Raw genomic sequence first — 19,637 nt, 5'->3', positions numbered from 1 at the left:
GCAACGTAAGTCCAAATAATCGAATCGAACCAAAAGATGCTTAATTCACCTACCTTGTATTTTATGTACTTGATACTTGCATCTCTCGTCGTGTTATAATTTGTATTTGATAAGAAATGTAAGTTTCAATTACATAAATCACATGAAAAATCGGAATAATAGACTGTTGTGTATATTATAAATAGATTTTGTATATAAAATCAGAACTCATTTGGATAAAGATATTGATGAAAAAATTATTGTTATCATTCAAATGTGTCAAACACATGTCATGTCACAAAATTGTTTGTGAATGTGGATTTAGACGAAATTACTGAATTTTTAAAAAAGTATTTCTCATTAATTTTATTGAATGTGATTTAAAACTATTTTTTTTATCACATGTTAAAAAATTATTATAGCTTCTCGAAAATTAAAGAATTAAATATGTATTAAGGTTGGTAGTCGATATCAATACACTAAACACGATAAGCATTATGTCATTGATTTAGGCTAACACAATCTAAAATTTTGATATATGATAGTGATTATGAGCCAAAAAAATTAATCGACATACGTTGTATTTAAGAAATTTTTTTAAAATTAGCGAAAAATAGTTTTTATTTTTATTTTTTATAATTATATTATTTTTTTCAATTTAAATATCTATTTATTTTTCACTGATTTTTAGTAATATCATCCTGTGCATCGCACGGGTTAAATACTAGTTTTTTTTAAAAAGGAAAGGTGCAAAACAAATTTTGAAAGTTGCAAGTTAGGTCCTTGATACTTGCTTCCAGTGTTCTCCAAACCGGACCGGACCGGCCGGTCGGACCGGTTCAACCGCGAACCGGCCTCCAGACCGGTCCGGAGATAAGTAAAAACCCGGGAAACAGGTTTCACCGGAAAAAACAGGTTAAAACCCGGTTAAACCGAAAAAAAACCGGAAAAAAACCGGAAAAACCCGGTTAAACCGGAAAAAACCGGAAGCAGTCGGTTCCAAGCAGTGTTTTACTACATGATTTATTATATAAAATAAATAAAATAGTAATTTTATTGATCCGGTTCGACCGTTCGGTGGAACCGGCGGAACCGGTTGAACCATTTTTTAAGGCTTGACCGGTTCGATTAACGGTCCGGTTATAAAAACACTGCTTGCTTTGCTTCATTGTAATTTTGATCATTTGCATCAACAAATTTCAATTGTCATATATCTTTTAATTTTTGATAATTTTAGTCTAAGTAATGTAGGTGTCATGCTAATTAATATTGCTCAGTGGTAAAAAAATTCCATATATGTTCACTTGATAAGGCCATCTCTCACCCCAAAGGGGGCTCTAAATTTCACACCAATTTAGCACCCCTTTTTTGTTGCACCGAATTTGGCGCAGGATTTTCCCTACGCCAAAATTCCCTGCGCCAAATTTGGAGTGAATCCGGTGATCTTCTGTATCATTACAAGGGGACATTTTTTATTTGAGGAAACAAATTTGAAATCATAATTGATGACTAGACCTGTATTTTCTTGAAATTCAAAGAGGTACATCATGGAAGAAGACATTTGTTAAGTTGATTATGAAAGTAGTGGCAATACACTTGTTATCTGTAATGCCCGAGATTTTGATTACTGTAATCCGATATGATTTGTTGATAATTGTGATATGATTATAGACGAAACGGATCAGACCGGGATAGCCTAAAAGAAGATTGGAAGTTGTGCGAGGAATGAGCCTCGTGCATATGCGCGACCAGACCGGACACATATGCGCGGAGTAGGCAGAACACCTCGCGCATATGCGCGACAAGGATCGACGCATATGCGCGAGGGTGGCAGAGAGTTGTGAAGAACCTCGCGCATATGCACCGAGTGAGGGCGCGCATATGCGCGAGATGCCGTGATGAAGACGCGCCGAGACATATTGTCTCGCGCATATGTGCGAGACGTGCAGCTTGAAGGATGAGCCACCTAGCCTTGAACATGCAATATATAGGTACATTCTTTCATTCCTAAGCAGAAATGAGAAGGGAATTCCAGAGAAGTGTTATATTTCTTCGAAGAGATTAATTGTGATTGTGTTAAAGCCGTACGTCCAAATTTCAATCCGACTTCAGTACCGAGTTCCTATCGACGAGAACTTCAACTAGACGTAAGTTTTACTACGTTTTGTTATGTTTTGAAAATATGATGTTGAAGAAATCAGATATGATTCATATATGTTGTTGATGCGATACCAGACATCGTATAATCGAAACCGGATTAAAGAACGGATACTGTATGAAATTGTTATGATTTTCAGAGTTGATTTGATTGAGATGTGATATCAGATTTGTGTTGTTGATGAGTATGAGATGTTGGGATGGATATCTGACTGATATTGTATTGCTGGTGTGGGGATCCGGACGCTAATTCATGTCTTAATCATTATTAATATCAAATATAACAATTAAGAAAAGTGGGACTAAATTTTTTTCTTTTTAAATTATAAATGCGGAAACGTAACAGTAATCTATCTGATATACATGTCAAAATCAAAGTACAAATCATGTACTACATGTCTCTATCTCAACTAGGTTCAACGACTATACATCAAGTGCTGAATCATATTCTGCTTCTGGGCCCGGATCTCCACGCTAACTATAATCTCTCATCATCTTCCTGATCTTGATCATGTCCCACCTATTGTCATGCACACATACAAACAAGACAACAGCCAGATAACTCCGGTGAGAATTACATTCCCAGTATAAATCATGTATACATGCATTTCATATAAACAGATATAACAGCATGAAACAGATATTCGTAACATGTATCAAAATCAGAAACATGAATCAATACAAACTCTGAATCACACTATGTGACTCTTAGACTCTGACTCGACTCATCCTAATCTAGGGATCCCGATCTGAATAAGAACATACACCCACCTACACTCCTGATCGGGGTGGTGGTACGTTCTTATTCACGAACTTTGGCCCTTTCCGTATCGAATCTCAGTGATAGGAGCTGCTCTACTCCCCAACATATCGATACGACCAAACGTCCGGCATCTTGGCGAATCAGCCACAGACTAGGCACATCCGCCCTGGCATATCTGCCAATCATCTAGGCATATAAGCCCTGGCATATCCTGCCAAACCTCTTGACAATGTGCAATGGTCCAGTGACGATTCCATCACTATCTGGCACCTCTGTCACGAGATCAATCGTCTACGACTAGGCGCATCCGCCTATGACTCAATACATAAATCAATAGACTACAGATATCAATCTCATTCAATTGCAAATATCAATGCAATAAGGTAAAGTATGTGATTTTGGGAAACTCAAGTCGAATCTAACTCAAGTTGTGCAATCCCGCATCCACATCAATTTATACCTTTCGTTTCGTTCTGTCGATCTGGCTCTGTCGAAGTCTCGAAGTCGAAGCTATCAATGTCACTCAATCTGAAATGACGTATCGAGAAATACAATATCAATATGCAACTCAATTCAAAATTTGTTCTGATCAATATCAAGCCAAGACATACTCTGATCAATGTCAATGATACAACGATACAATCTCAATCAATACTGAATCTGATCAATACCAATCTACTGATGTTTCGACGGCATAATAATACAATCTCGATAACTCCATCAATCTCAACATCACAGATATAATATCACATCTCATAATCGATATAAATACACTCATAATCTCAATAATAACATGTCGTAATATCAAATATGCGCAATCTCAATCATATCACTTCCGAAAATCATAACAATTACATACACAGTTTGTTCTTCGATCTAACTTCAATTATATACTGATCAGTATATTCAGAACACTTAATATCAGTCAAATCACAATTCCCCCAATATCATAATCTCAAACGATATCATAATTCAATAAAACCTACGTCCTATTTTAGTTGTCGTCGCTAAGAACTCGGTACTGAGCTCGGATTCAAAATCTGACGGACGGATTGTTCGCAATTCAAATTCTAGAATCAAGAACTTTGCAATTCTCCCTAGCCTCTTTCCCGTTTCCTTTCTGCCTATTTGAAGGAATGAAGTTTGTATATATATATATATATATATATATATATATATATATATATATATATATAGAGTCTTGTTACCCTGGACCCAAGGGGTGCAGGGTAACATGGGCGCCTGCACAGATGGGCGCCCAGCTGTAATCTTTTTTTTTATTTAATTTTTTTTAAAATTAAGTTAAAAACAAAAATAGAAGAAAATGAAAGATAACCCACCTACCACAAGAAATTTGTACGCCCAAATTTCTTTACGTCCAAATTTCTTTCCACATACCAGAAGAAAATGAAAGATACAAACCCCACGGTAAGAAGCTTCAATTTAGCGTAATTCTGGAGATCTCGTGTGGGCTATTTCCGGTCATCTTAAATCAGAAGATTACGCTTCTCGACCGTGCTGTTTCCGGTGAACAAACTCAAATATTCCGAAATCATAAGGTAAATCGATGTAGTTGTAAATTTTCTTATAAGGAATTTCAGTTACGTGGTTACTTGTTTTGAAACTCTATTCTAAGTCACTAATTAATGGGTTTTTCCTAAACAGTATAGTTAATGAATTTAAGGGAAACAAAAAAGCTACGACATATTTGAGTCATGTAATAATAAAATGTAATCAAAATAATTGGTATTTGGCTAACATTGTGTTAAATATGCGCATGATGAAATATTTTCTTGTTTACTAGTTACATTAGCTTTATTTCTTTGCTAAAGCGTCCTAGGAAGATGTTGGATGATTTACTACTTGCATGTGAACAGTGGAAGAAGATATTTCTTCAAGTGTGAAAGCTGCAAAATTTGATTGCCAAAGAAGATGTTGGATGATTTAATACAATTTTCCTTTCCGTCATTATGATGAGATTGAAGTTTTGTCACAATTTCAATATTAAAATTTCATAAAAGTAATATTGAACGCAGTCAAAGTAGGAAGAAGCTGGGAGAGTAAATAGTCACACCCTTTAGATCATGGGAAGAGGTTATGAATTGTGCTAACTTGGTAGAAAATGATTGGTTGTCATTGATGTATGAGTTGCAGCATAAGTAGGTGCCGGCTTATTTCAACCATGTATTTTATTCAGGAATGTCAAGTAGTCACAGGTCTGAAAGTTCACATGCATTTTTCAAGAGGTACGTCTGTAGCAAGAACTCATTGATGGATTTTATAATTCGTTTCAATAAGGCACTTCGACACCAAAGACACGATGAGTTAGTTGCCGATCATACTGACATGAACGAGCGGCCAAAGGTTAAATCGAACTGGCCAATGGAATTGCAAATGGTGAATGTATACACGAAAAACAAATGGTTGGAGTTTCAAAATAAAATTAGTCTGAGTCATGGTTATTATGTGCAACTAGCATCTATCGGAATTGAGTTTGGGTTTTAGAATGTCATTAATTTTCAAGGTTCTTCTTCTGCCAAACATAGGCTGCTTACGCATGACATACAAAAAGATGATATATCATGTAGTTGCATGAAATTTCAATTTGAGGGTATTCCGTGCAGGCATATGTTAGCATTCTTTCGTATCAACCAAGTGTTCCACTTACCTGATCAGTATATACTCAAACGGTGGACAAAAGATGCAAAGATTGGCGTACTATACACTATGGCTAAGCAAAATGTGGTCGACGATCCAAAAAGGTGTTTGATGTCTAGACATATGAGGTTATCTTGTAAAGCTTCGGCTTTAATTGATGTTGCATCTTTTAGTGATGAGGGGACAAACTTCTTGGCTGATGAGTTTGATTCTATTGATAGCAAAATAAAGGAAATGAATATTAATAGAACATTAAGCTTTGGAATTCAAAGTAGGATAACCTTGTATGGATCCATTGGTATCATTGATCCTTCATAAATAAGAACAAAAGGACGTGGGAAGAGACTAAAATCATCGAAGGAGAAGTCAATATCAAGGGGCAGACAGTGTCGTGGATGCGGGCGTCGAGGTGTGTGACATGACAAACGCAAATGTCCAAATTTGAAAGACGGGTATGTATTGATAAATTTTTAAAAAAGTTAATAAGTTCTTTAATATTAGTACGGATGACAAAGTTCGTTTATCAGGTCAACTATAAAAAATTATAACACAGATGAGAACTCAAATGAAGAAGATTTTGGATCAATAGATGGTAACTCAAATACATAAATAATTTTTTGCAATTAAATTTTGTTTCTTTGATAAAATTTCACTAATCATCGTTTTCATATTTACAGGTTGTACAAACATGTGGACAACTGGAATGGACTTCGATGACTGAAATTAATCTGTATGTATTTATGTTGGATGGTGTAAAATTTTAATAAGATAGTGCTCTGCTAAAATGGTTGTGCTATATTAAAGTTAAACTTTAATTACATATCTTGTTGGGAAAACATTGTGAAGTTGTGTTCATATTCCTTGAATAATAATAAGATAGTGCTCTGCTGATTTCTGATGCAATATTTTCTGCAGGAATGGGGCTGATCGAGCTGAGGAATGTTGTGCTACTGAATTGCTGGAATGTCGTGATCTGCTAATTTCTGATAAATAACATTGCTGGAATGTTGTGCTACTGAAATGTTTTAACTTCAATTGCAAACTACTGTAAACAGTAACACACATAATTTTGTTGCATGTATCCCATTTAGTTTCACTACGCTTTATTGCAGGTTTTAGCTATTGGACGTCGGTGTTTTGTTTTAGTATGTAATATGTGAACAAATGAAATATCTAAATACAATATCTTGAATGGTATGGGTGCTGTTTTATGACGTTTAATTCAAGGAAACTAGGATTCTTTTTTTAATCAGAATATACTGTGTTGGTCTGAGAAAGTGCGAGCTGTACTAGATGCTGGGAATATTTAGTTGACTTATGGGATTTCAGCTACCTATTTTGATATTGCTGGTCATTTTGTGAAAAGATGTTCAGACAATCGTCGAAAGAGGTTGTCCTAATGTTTTCCGGAAGTCGGTTAATTCAGGAAAGAGACTGAGAGCATATTTAGAACTTGACGAAGCACGGAAGAAGACGTGCGTATAGCTTCCACGCAATGTTCATTTTATTCATTGGATCCAATTCTTATTTCTGGAGAAAAGAATCCTCCAGGCAGAGACCTTATTGAAGCATCTTCGTAAAAATTGATGGTAGAGTTGATTGAACTTGGCGAGAACCCCTATCAGCCATGATATTCCAAATTTGGTGGTCGTGACTCCTCGACAGAAAATACAGACTCTTAATTCATTTGACAGAGGAAGCTCACAAGATGTTGAAATGAGACCAGAAGATTAGGTGTGTACCATAAAATGTGGCCATAAAATGCAACTTCACTAATTTTGCAAGACATATAGAATTGCATAGCTAATATTGATATTCCATAATGAAAGTTCTGTTCCCACAGTGTGAGTGTGATGAGGGTGATTGTTGTGTGTATCAGAAAGTAGGTGTTGTGCGTGGATGTTGTAACACTCACGACAACATGCAGCGGAAGTTTCAGTTTAAGAAATTAACACACAACTTGAATTATAATAAAAATAAGAGAGACGAGATATAAATTATGCACAAGTATCAAATACTTGTGCGGTGCCTCAGGGCAAAATAATTCACTAGAAAAACTTGTAAGTTTACAAGAAAACAAATACTAGTGAAAGAATCAAACAACTCCCTTATAAAGGCGAGTAACAAATTGCATCCTAAACCACTAACAAACTGTATTACAAAATTATGTCGGATGCATCAACCGAGAAGTGAAAAATCTTCGAGACTCAACACACTAATCACAACCGTGATTCGGTGTTGTCTTCAGATGTTGGCAACACTTCACAGCAACAGATTATCAATCACGAGATAGCTACAGTCTCGAAAAACTCTTCAAACTCCTCCTTCTCTCTCTCACTCCTTTTTCACCCCACAATCCTATTAAAGCACACACAGAGTTTTATTAGAAAAAAACTCCTTAAAGAATAAAGATCTCATATCTTAAAGATATAAGATTCCATATATTAAAGATATTATGACTCTCATATCGAATATCAAATCTACAAGAGATCACATCATAAATTAGAGATTATTCTCAAGTCTAGAAAGACAAAACATTAGAGATATTAAAAAGAAAATTATATCAAGGAATTTAATTCCTTTCAATCTCCCCCTTTTTGCCTTTCTGGACAAAACAACCCAACATGGTTAAACGGCTCAACTCCCCTGAGTTAGCAAATCAGTGACTCAGCCAACTTAGTTGTCTCCCCCTGAATTCTGCTGTTAAGCCTTCCCCTAATGAAAAATATCACATGTGTTGTATGTTATATGTTACAACATTCAGATCATAACACCGAAACAGTTCATTTCATTAATCAGGAGGAACAAAGATTAGAGAAAATAAAAGGACTTTAGGACAACTAAAGTAAGAAGGATTAGAACCATCAAGAGAGACAAAAACAAAAGAAGCACTCAAAATCTCCTTTATCCATCATTACTGCTGTCATCATCATAATCACTTTTGGCTCCACTGGTTCCGGCTGTATCATCTACTCCCCCTTTTTTGTCCAGAATGGATGCTAGCAACAAGTAAAAGCTCATATTCTGCCACTTGATTTTCATAATGTTCAATGGACTTCTTGGCATGAGCAATCTGTTGGCGACCATACGCAATCTGAGCTTGAATGTAAGAGAGAGATAGCGTAACATAGCCAGCAGGAGGTGTAGGGGGAATACTAGAAATGTCCGGCAGAGGCTCAGATGTTGTTTCAGCAGTGTGGCCAACATCTGCAGCAACACTCGATCCCAGCCAAGGCAGATCGATTCTTCGGTTGCCTTTGAAGTAAGCTGGTGAAATCTTTAGGGAATCGCCAACAGGGCATAGCTCTTCATCAATATCCGGAATGAAACCTTGAGATTCCAAGATTCCATATATTAGCGAAGGGTAAGGCAGCTTGGTTTTCTTGAAGTCACCTTCATCATATTGCAATGAAGTTTTGAATACCAGCTTTCCAAATTTAAAGGCCCGCCCGGTTCCAATAGCAAATAGCATCATGGCCTGTGATCGAGTGACCGCGGTAGTGTTGGTCGATGGAGTCCAGTTCCAAATAGCGGTTTTGTGTAGCACAGAAAAGAAGGAGGTGAGATTGGCGGCACTCAACATCTTGGGATGATCAGGGAAAACTTGGACCACACCTCCAGTAAGCACAGTGGTAACAGCATGGATGTCCAGATCCTCTTCAGCCTCTTCAATATCTGGGGTGTCATAAAATGCATTGATCACAGTCGGTGAGAAATTGTAAATCCGATCCCGAACGAACACTCTGCCATATTTCACCGAGTCCTCATCTGCCACACTCCTCAAAAGATTGCAATAAAACTCCAACACAACTCGGCGACAGTAGGGCATGACTGCGGTGACAGTTGAGAGCAGCCTTCGGCTCTTCAAGAACTCAATCAAATTATGCTTTCCATACGCATCAAAATCAATGTTTTTCTCTTCAATTAACTCTCGATGAATAAATAAGGGCCATAATGCCAAGGCCTCTTCTGAATAAAACTTCGGGGAGAAGGACTTACTAAGATCATAATCAGCAGAGTCAGTGTTGTGCTCGGTGTTGTCAACATTCCCCTCAACACCGGCAGCAGCATCAGTAGTATCATCTTCAGAAGACTCGCTAGATTCAGAGTCAATGTCCTCAGATGCATCATCACCTTGTTCCTCAGATTCAAAGTCAGATACAGACGATGAGGAGGAGTCATCAGAGGCACCAGGCTTGTTTTGCTCGAATTCCTTCATCATTTCTGAGTCAGGTTCATCCTCCTTAGCCATTTGTTTTCGAGCGGCCTTATCTTCCTTGAGCTGAGCAAGAAACTCTGCCAAAGATTGTTCATCATTTTCAGGTTCACCAGGAGATTGTTCTTCGGCAGCTTCATGAGAATCCGTGAAGGGGTTTGGTTTTTGACTACCAGAAGTAGAACCAGATTCCTTAGCAGCAACAGATGGTTTGGGGCGAGCCACCAACTCAAAATCATCATCATTGGAGTCGTCTCCAGATGAGAAATCAGGGTCCAGAATAAATGGGACGGTGGATGCCCTTGGTTTCTTGGTAGGGACAAAGTCAGGATCGAACCATGCTTGTCTCTTTGATTTACGGCGCATAGGAACAGGGGGAAAGGCTCTATTCACGGTCTCAAAATTTGGGGGATCCTCGACATTGATTTCGTTCCCAGGTTCACCAGGAGCGATCATTTCCAGCGGGATTGGTTCTTCTGGTACACCCACAATTTCCATGCCCACAACATCGGTTGCGGCTGTGGGTGTTGTGTCAGGTGATTTGTCGCCCATGCTCGCAGCCATTTCACTCCTAATGTCTTGAGGATCAAAGCCAGCCATCTGCGAAATAGAGAACAACAACAAAAAAATGTGGGTCGAGGAACACAGGAAATCACGAAGGCAAAGATAATATCCGAAAAAAATAAATAGTGAGAGCAGGAGAAATTTTAGAACGTGCGGGAAAATACTAAATAGTAAAGTTATTCATCATCTATTTCTAAGTATTTAAGAACGCCCCTCCAACGGTAACATTCTTTCGAGCCGTGACTGCAGCCCCTTTCCAAATCAGTTTTTACTCTCACCCAACGGTAACTTTCTGAACCAGTGTAATCATTCTTTCAGGAAGATCAGGCAGGATGAAACGCCACATCAAATTAACCCCACTAACCGTTAGATATCAAGGTATTTCAAAATTAAGTTGGTTAGGTTATTTTTCGAATTTCATGAATTAAAAGCTGGTAGCCCACTGGACATGATGAATTCACAAAGCAGTAGTATGAATGATTTAAATTTATGCCTAAAATATGATCAAAAATGAAATACTCACGCATGTGATCAAACTGTGATCAGTCCGTAGTTAGGTGTTGGCAATACCTCTTGGCAACACTCACAAGTTGGACTCAAACTTTCTTGAACATTTTTATTTCAGACATGGTAGCTCCCACTCTAGAGGAACGGTCTTCATGGGACTCCTCTAGGTAGCTTTTTCCATCTGGATTTTGACTTAGAAGTGGTAGCTCCCACACTAGAAGAACGGTCTTCATTGGACTCCTCTAGGTAGCTTTTTCTATTTTCTTCTAAACAATGTTTTTGTTCCATTTTTTTCCAATTCTTCTCCTTTTTTCTATTTTTCACCTTATTGCTCAAGAAATTTCTAAGTCATTGTCTATATTGGACACGATCATGTAGTATACGAACATCCTCAACAGCTTTACGACTTAGATTGAGCACACTCCATTCTTTAGAGAATTTTGATAGAAAGTTTGATTCACAACTGAGAGCGCACCATGCAGTATCCTTCACTTGTACAGGCTTCACACAAAACAAGATGTATGCAATATGTCTAGCATCCTAAAAATAAAATGCACATGCATGCTGAGTGTTGTCCACAGGTGTTGTAACACCGAGGACAACATCCGTGAGTGATCATTGTGTACACAAGCTGATAGACTTCCTAAGATTGAAAAATCTCTCAAATCCAATGGTTTTGTAAAGATATCAGCCAGTTGGTTCTCAGTTCCAACAAATTACATTCGAATCATACCCTTTTCAACCAAATCTCGAATAAAATGATGTCTAATGTCAATGTGTTTCGTTCGAGAGTGTTGCAATGGATTTTTTGAAATATCAATTGCAATTGAATTGTCGCAGTATATAATTAAAGTGTCACTGTTGAATCCGTAATCTTTAATCATTTGATTCATCCACAGAAGTTGTGAGCAGCAACTAGCAGCTGCAACATACTCAGATTCAGCAATGGACAAAGACACACAATTTTGCTTTCTACTATACCATGACACCAAATTGTTACCAAGATAAAAACACCCACCCGTGGTACTCTTCCTATCACCTAAGTTTTCAGCCCAGTCAGCATCACTAAAGCCCACTAAATTGGTGTTTGTTTCTTTGGTGTACCACAAACCTAAGTCAACTGTTCCAGATATATATCGCAAAATTCTTTTGACAGCCTTTAAATGAGTGACTTTATGATCAGCCTGATACCTAGCACACAAACATACACTAAACATGATGTCGGGACGACTTGCACTTAAGTAAAGAAGACTGCCTATGATGCTGCGATACTGGGTGTTGTCAACACCTGTTGCAACATCGTCTTTAGACAATTTTTCAGTCGACCCCATTGGTGTTTTCATGTGTTTAGTGTTCTCGGTAGAAAATTTTTTCACCAAATTATTGGCATACTTAGATTGACATAGAAAGATACCATCATGCATTTGTTTAATTTGCAATCCAAGAAAGAAACGTAATTCTCCTACCATGCTCATTTCAAATGTGGTAGACATGCATTTAACAAATTCATCAACATGCTTTTGAGAAAAAGCACCAAAAATGATGGCATCCACATAAATTTGACACACAAGAATATCATGCTTTGATTTTTGAATAAAAAGGGTTTTATCAACTTCACCTCGTTTGAAGCCTAAGTCAAGCAGATATTCAATAAGCCTACCATACCATGCTCTTGGAGCTTGTTTAAGTCCATAAAGTGCCTTCTTCAACTTGTAGACATGGTTCGGGTGGTGTGGATCTTCAAATCCTTTTGGTTGGCTTACACAAGCTTATTCTTTCAAGATGACATTCAAAAAGGCACTTTCCACATCCATTTGATATAATTTTATGTCCATGTGACATGCAATAGCAAGTAAAAGTCTGACCGATTCAATCCGGGCAACAGGGGCAAATGTCTCGTCAAAATCAATTCCTTCGATTTGAGTATACCCTTGAGCAACAAGCCTAGCATTGTTTCTCACAACAATTCCAGATTCATCAGTTTTGTTTTTAAAAATCCATTTGGTTCCAATAACATTCACATTATCAGGTCTGGGAACCAAATCTCACACATCATTCCTAACAAATTGTTCAAGTTCCTCATGCATTGCATCAACCCAAAATTCATATTTTAAGGCTTCATTTATATTTTTGGGTTGAATGAGCGAAACAAAACAAGAGTGACTTACTTGAGAGTATACGGAAGTCATGCATACTAGTCCCATCATTTTCCGATAGTCTACCTTCTCATTTCTTCTCGTTTGCATTCCTCCAAATGTTTCTCCAATTATCTGAGATGATGGATGATTTTTCTGAATCTTGCTTGGAATATCAATTTCTTCATTGGTTACACCGTCATCATTCTCAGTATACTTTCCCAGTTCAACATTTGATTCTGCCAGTGCAGGTGTTGTCTCCGGTGTTACAACACCGGGCGCAACATCTGTGTTAGGCAGTGTCTCACTTTCGTTCAGCAGCCCATCAATATCATCCTCGATTGTTTTTCCCGTTAGATCTGCAAGATCATCAAAAACAACATTAATAGACTCCATAGTCGTTCTAGTTCTCAGATTATACACGCGATATGCACGACTATTAGATGAATAACCAAGGAATAAACATTTGTCACTTTTAGAGTCAAACTTTGCAAGATGGTCTCGGTCATTCAAAACATAACATACACACCCAAAAACATGAAAATACTTAAGATTCGGCCTCTTTCCCATGATGATTTCATAGGATGTCATAGTAGAACCACTCCTTAAGTACACACGATTTGAAATATGACATGCTGTGTTTAAGGCCTCGGCCCAAAATCTCTTTGAAATATTCTTTGAACTTAACATGACCCTAGCCATTTCTTGCAGTGTCCTATTCTTCCTTTCGGCTATTCCATTTTGTTGAGGAGTCTTAGGGGCCGAAAATTCATGAGTTATCCCTCTCTTTTCACAAAATGATATAAAGTGTGAGTTTTCAAATTCTTTACCATGGTCGGTCCTTATCTTACCAACCCTCAGATTGTGCAGATTAGTAATCTTAGCATGTAATTTTTTTAAAACATCAAATGTATCGGATTTTTCTCTAAGAAATCTTACCCAAGTAAAACGAGAGAAATCATCCACACAAACACATGAATACTTCTTATCTCCAAGGCTTTCCACTTCCATTGGACCCATAAGATCCATGTGCAAGAGTTCAAGACACCGTGTTGTCCCAAAGTGTTGCAACACTTGATGGGGAACACGTGTTTGCTTACCTTTTTGACATGCACCACAAACATACGGAATTCCAGAAGATAAATTAGGCATACCTCTCACAGCATCGTACTTACCAAGATTCTTTAATGTCTTGAAGTTTGCATGTCCCAATTTTTGATGCCACAAGTTTAATTCATTCACCTTTGAATGATTGCATACTAAGTCTTCTCCAAGTTGATAGCAATTATCAGCAGACCTTGTACCTGTCAAAATACGAGTATTAGCATTATCAAACACTTCACAATTGTCTTTATCAAACTTAACATGCAAACCGTCATCACAAAGTTGACTTATGCTTATTAAGTTTTAGTTAAGCCCTTCGACATAAAGCACATTGTGTAGATTAGGCAGGTCCTTCAACATTCAAGGTTCCTTTGCCAGCAATTCTTCCTTTGTAAATCAAGATTCATCTCAAAAGTTCTGAGGGAACTCATTAGTTCATCCAGGTTGATCGTTGAAGTGTCTTTAGATTCTTCAATAGCGCAAACTTTGACATTGAATCTCTCAGGAAGAGATCTTAGAACCTTGTTCACCAATCTTTCATTTGGTATGGGATCTCCTAGACCATGTGATTCATTTGCGAGTTGTCTCAACCGGCAGTCATACTCAAGAATAGACTCCTTGTCCTCCATTCTCAAGCTTTCTAACTTTGATGTCACCATCCTTAGCCTAGTTTTACGCACACTTGCAGATCCTTCACAGTGCTTCTAGAGTATCTCCCAAGCATCTTTGGCGCATACACAATTGGTAATTAAATTAAACATCCTTGTGTCAACAGATGAAAATATAGCATTGAGAGCCTTGGAATTAAAGTTTGAGGTTTGCACTTCATCGACAGTCCATGTACTTTCAGGTTTGAGCCGTGTGTCTCCATCAGCATCCTCAAGTTTTGGTGGACTCCAACCATCAAGTACACGTTGCCAAGCTCTTTCTTCAATGGACTTAATAAAAACCCTCATCTTTACTTTCCACAATGCATAGTTTGATCCATCCAACACGGGAGGCCTAAAAACAGTATTTGTTGATCCTTCCATAATTCCTTTTCACTCTGAAAACAAAACAAAACAGGATCTCACTTAGTAGCGTCAAGTGGAAGCTCTGATACCAATTGAAAGTTCTGTTCCCACAGTGTGAGTGTGATGAGGGTGATTGTTGTGTGTATCAGAAATTAGGTGTTGTGCGTGGATGTTGTAATACTCACGACAACATGCAGCGGAAGTTTCAGTTTAAGAAGTTAACACACAACTTGAATTATAATAAAAATAAGAGAGACGAGATATAAATTATGCACAAGTATCAAATACTTGTGCGGTGCCTCAGGGCAAAATAATTCACTAGAAAAACTTGTAAGTTTACAAGAAAACCAATACTAGTGAAAGAATCAAACAACTCCCTTATAAAGGCGAGTAACAAATTGCATCCTAAACCACTAACAAACCGTATTACAAAACTATGTCGGATGCATCAACCGAGAAGTGAAAAATCTTCGAGACTCAACACACTAATCACAACCGTGATTCGGTGTTGTCTTCAGATGTTGGCAGCACTTCACAGCAACAAGTTATCAATCACGAGATAGCTACAGTCTCGAAAAACTCTTCAAACTCCTTCGTCTCTCTCTCACTCCTTTTTCGCCCCACAATCCTATTAAAGCACACACAGAGTTTTATTAGAAAAAAACTCCTTAAAGAATAAAGATCTCATATCTTAAAGATATAAGATTCCATATATTAAAGATATTATGACTCTCATATCGAATACCAAATCTACAAGAGATCACATCATAAATTAGAGATTATTCTCAAGTCTAGAAAGACAAAACATTAGAGATATTAAAAAGGAAATTATATCAAGGAATTTAATTCCTTTCACATAACATGAGTGTCACAGCATAATAGTTAAACATGGGAACAGAATCAAACATATATTGTAGTAATCCATTGAGTAGATGAAATTTGGATGAATTAATCATGGTCACTAATTTGTAGAGATTTCAAATTCTCTACAATTGCTTCCAAATTCTTCTTTATCTCATCCAAGTTCTGTTCTATCCCTTTCAACTTCTTTATTTGTTCTGTCTGCAAAACTTTTCCCCTCGTATTTGAACTTGAAAATGTAGGTGAACTTGAACTTTCATTTGCACTAGAGTTGGAAGAAGTGTCTGCAGCTTGTTTACAATAAATGCGTCATAAGCTCATTCTGCCTCATATCTATTTTTGAAAGACTGGTGGACAGCACCCTTATGTCCGGTAACTTTAGAAGATGCTTCTCCCCACATATCATAAATACCTGGTTCACGCCCAACAAAGACAACATATGTTTTCCCCTAAAATGTACAAAAATTCACAAAATTTTTGAACACGCAGACAAAAAATATTATAACTAACAACAATTAATAATTTATAACTCACCATTGTCAAAACTCAGCAAAACAAGTACAGCAATGATTCTGGTCCTGTGCATAGCAAAATGAGTTGGAACTAGAACATGTATAATATTTCAATCCAAGCATGTAATCACGCATAAAAAGGAATTGCACGGGCCAAAAGAATTCTTACCATTCAAATTCCACCTTAAATCGAATTAGAAAATGTGAAATCTTCCATTTAAGATTTTTAAATCTTACCTTTTTACTTTTCACTTCCAATTACCTTACATTTTGTTTTCTTTTTCAAATTATATATAGTTTTTTAATTTAATATTCCCCAACTACGTAAATTCTATATTCATATTCCTTCAACCCCACCAGTCCATAATACAAATGTTTTTAGGAGACTTTAACTTTTTGAAACATTTTGATTTATTCTATTATTATTATCAGTATTATATGCTAATTCTAATGTCAGTGCAATATTTTGCTAATGTATATTTGAACAAACGAGGGAGAATTACAGATAACAACAACAGTAATAAAAAATGATTTCCAAAGGGACTTAGTTAATTTTCCATTTAAATATGTGGTTTGGCAAATATTAAGCTCTAAAGTCAACTCCTTCCAACTCTAAAGCCTAAACGGGGCGTCTCAAATATACAAGCTCTTAATGCTAGAAGAATGCCTCTAATTTGATATATTTAGACATGTTCTTGACTTTACATTTTTCATATTCCTTTTCACGTCTCTAATTCGTAGCTTTTTTGTTTCCCTTAAATTCATTAACTATACTGTTTAGGAAAAACCCATTAATTAGTGACTTAGAATAGAGTTTCAAAACAAGTAACCACGTAACTGAAATTCCCTATAAGAAAATTTACAACTACATCGATTTACCTTCTGATTTCGGAATATTTGAGTTTGTTCACCGGAAACAGCACAGTCGAGAAGCGTAATCTTTTGATTTAAGATGACCGGAAATAGCCCGCACGAGATCTCCAGAATTACGCTAAATTTAAGCTTCTTACCGTAGGGTTTGAATCTTTCATTTTCTTCTGGTATGTGGAAAGAAATTTGGGCGTAAAGAAATTTGGGCGTACAAATTTCTTGTGGTAGGTGGGTTATTTTTCATTTTCTTCTATTTTTGTTTTTAACTTATTTAAAAAAAAAATTAAATAAAAAAAAAAGATTACAGCTGGGCGCCCATGTTACCCTGCACCCTTGGGTGCAGGGAAACAAGACTCATATATATATATATATATATATATATATATATATATAATATATATATATATAATATATATATATATATATATATACACACACACACACACACACACACACACACACACACACACACACACACGCGCATGTAAGGAAAGTGGCTTAATGTGCATACTGCACGTCTCGCGCATATGTGCGACCACCGTCGGCGCATTTGCGCGAGACCTTCGAGTCTCGGCGCTTCTCTTTTCGACAGCTCGCGTATATGCACGCCATCCTTCCGCGCATATGCACGAGGTTCTCTGTATATATATATATATATATATATATATATATATATATATATATATATATATATATATATAGACACACAAACACACACACACGCATATAAGGAAAGTGGCTTAATGTGCATACTGCACGTCTCGCGCATATGTGCGACCACCATCGGCGCATATGTGCGAGACCTTCGAGTCTCGGCGCTTCTCTTTTCGACAGCTCGCGTATATGCACGCCAACCTTCCGCGCATATGCACGAGGTTCTCTGGAAATGTGGTCTTAGTTTCTGCACAACTCGCGCATATGCGCGACCACTTCTCGCGCATATGCGCGAGGTCTTCTGCCACTATCGCGCATGTGCGCGACTTCAAGCTGCGCAGTGCGCCCAACTCTATGGACTTGGCACTCACCTCGTGCACACCTCGCACATATTCCGTGTTTTCGTACGTCTTTCCTGTCTAGTTCTGGTCCGATCCATTCCGCCTATAATCACATCAATTATCACCAAATCATTTCAGATTACGGTAATCAAAATCTCGGGCCTTACAGCTAGGTATATTGAGATTGTGCAGTTATGATGTTGAAACATAATTTGATTGAGTTCTGATTATATCCAGTATTGATTTGAGTTGTATATTGATACGATACCTTCGATATTGTCATTGCCAAATTGGTATTGACAGGATTTGAATCCGAGACTTCGACAGAGTCAGATAGACAGAAAGAAAGGTATAAATCAATGTTGATTCAGGATTGCACAACTCGAGTCTCATTTGACTTGAGTTTCCCAAAATCACATACTGAATAATTATTGCACTGATATTTGCAATTCTTGAGATTGATATGCTTAGTCTATTGATTCATAGTAGAGCATGTGTCGAGTCAGGGGCTGATGTGCCTAGTCATTGGCTGATGTGCCAAGTCTTCGGCTGATTCGCCAAGACACTGGATGTTTGGTTTATATCGATGTCGCTTAGGAATTGATTCATTCCTATCGCTGAATTCGATATAGGTGCCCATATCCAGGAACCGGGATCCCTAGATTAGAAATGAGTCGAGTCTGAGATGACGAGTCCAGAGTCTGTTTATAGCTTTATATCGATACATGTCTTTCTGATTTGATACATGCTATTGATATCTGTTTCATGCTTTTATATATGTTTTTATATGACTGCATGTTATATTGTTTATACTGAGATGTATTTCTCACCGGAGTTATTCGGCTGTTGCCTTTTTTGTATGTGTGCATGACAACAGGTCGGGCAGGATCAGGATCAGGAAGAGGATGAGAGATTCAGAATTAGCGTGGAGATCCGGACTTAGAGTATATTGATTTTCAGTACTTGATATAGTGGTTGAACTTGAGTTTGAGATAAATAAATGTTGTACGAGACTTGTACTTTATGTTGATATGTATATCAGATCGAGTACATTACGTTTCCACATTTTCATTTTTAAAAGAAAAAATTTATGTCTCACATTTCTTAATTGTTATATTGATTCTTAATAATGATTAAGAAAAAGAATTAGGTTCGGGTCACCACAGCAGGTGGTATCAGAGCAGTAGGTTACCTTAGCCTGAGATAGAAGCTAGTGAGGGGGTTAGACTGAATTTTCTTCCTTGCTTTTGATTGCTAGAATGTCTACTGCTTTATATAATATATGTTTACTTGACTATCTGAT

The 19,637-nt window shown here is 37.2% G+C and overlaps 1 protein-coding gene across 1 annotated transcript in view; it reads right to left on the bottom strand.

Annotated features, from left to right (window-relative positions):
* Window positions 1-1,488: 1,488 nt before the first annotated feature.
* Window positions 1,489-19,637, bottom strand: part of LOC140814566 (serine carboxypeptidase 1-like) — a 34,092-nt gene continuing 15,943 nt past the window's right edge. Inside the window, exon 9 of the mRNA XM_073173587.1 lies at window positions 1,489-1,574. The gene's annotated coding sequence lies outside the window, so the exon portion shown is untranslated. The remainder of the gene's footprint in view (window positions 1,575-19,637) is intronic.

The sequence above is a fragment of the Primulina eburnea genome, chromosome 15 (assembly GCF_022965805.1).
Source record: "Primulina eburnea isolate SZY01 chromosome 15, ASM2296580v1, whole genome shotgun sequence".
NCBI classification, from domain to species: domain Eukaryota; kingdom Viridiplantae; phylum Streptophyta; class Magnoliopsida; order Lamiales; family Gesneriaceae; genus Primulina; species Primulina eburnea.
This window is presented reverse-complemented; position numbering and strand designations above follow the sequence as displayed.